We start from the raw sequence: 1,303 nt of genomic DNA on the forward strand, positions 1-1,303 counted from the left end.
CGTAATTTTTGCCCTGAAGATCCGGAGTACATTTTGTTACAACTCAATCTGACATATGAGGAAGTTTCTATTTAGATTATGGATTGGAAAGCAAAGGAACTTGGGAATAACAAAATTCCTTTTGGTGAAGGTGCTTTGGTGAAATCACGACATTCAAGAAGCCACTTGGTAGAAGGAGGATAAAATAAAAATCAGTATCGACATGTCTCGAAGCAAGAGAGCGGCACAATGATCTATTCTGACTCCTAGGTAGGTATGGAGACAAAGAGAAGAGTGCAAAAGGAGGAGGTTGGTTAATATGGTTGCCTCTTATTGGATTCAAAGAGAAAAGTTGGAATATAATAGGACTTGCATTTTAGATCACGAAGGGAAGGGAAATATTAGAACCAGACGAGTATTACCACATGAGGAACGTCAACCACCCCTAAACCAGATCTAATTGGACTAGTGAGACCCGAACCTTAAACTCCAAGAAGAGAGTAATAACTTGACCAACCACGCACTACAGGATCTACCGGAATCTAGTCGAGAGGCCAAGCTACAACAAGCAAACCAGGAACCATTGTATCCTTTTATCTCTTCCACAGAGTTATCTGACTTTTCCATGCACCGTGAATATTTCGTGAGGAGGGATCTCCCAAGGTAGAGGATGAGCCGACTGAACATTGGAGGAACGAGTTAATGCATACTATGACTCGAAGGAGGATACCTTCTTTTATCATACTCAGGAAGAGGTGAAAAATGATGAGGATGTTGCTGAGGATTCCTCATCTAGTTCGGGACTTTATAGTCTTTGGTAAGTATATAGTATATGTGTGTTGCATGCTTTATTCATCCATATTCATACCCCGATTTCAAGGATGAAATCTTCTTTTAAGGTGGGAAGGATGTAACACCTCGCCTAAAAAGCTCCATAGGCCTTGACCTTAGTAGCCTTAATCCAAGTTAAAGAGCATTGATCAACTTCCACATGATTAGTGATATCTAAAATCATGTTCTAAGCTTAATTTCCTTGTTAATTATTTCTCACCTATTTTATCTGGACTTTATTATTTTTATTTTTATTTTTCATCATTCTTAGACTAAATTAGAAGATTAGTCTTGATCCAACACATGTCATTGTCCAAAATATCACAATCTGTCCCTTGATACATCACTTGGTGTATTATACCAATTTAGCCCCTAGTCCACGCCAATTTATTCATTCCTAAAGGGTAGTTTTGTCTTTTAACACCTTACATTATCCCCTTATATGATATGAACCCGCGGGAATGGAGTCTCTTGAACCTACAATCAATTTGAA

Source organism: Juglans regia, chromosome 9 (genome assembly GCF_001411555.2).
Source record: "Juglans regia cultivar Chandler chromosome 9, Walnut 2.0, whole genome shotgun sequence".
Taxonomy (NCBI): Eukaryota; Viridiplantae; Streptophyta; class Magnoliopsida; order Fagales; family Juglandaceae; genus Juglans; species Juglans regia.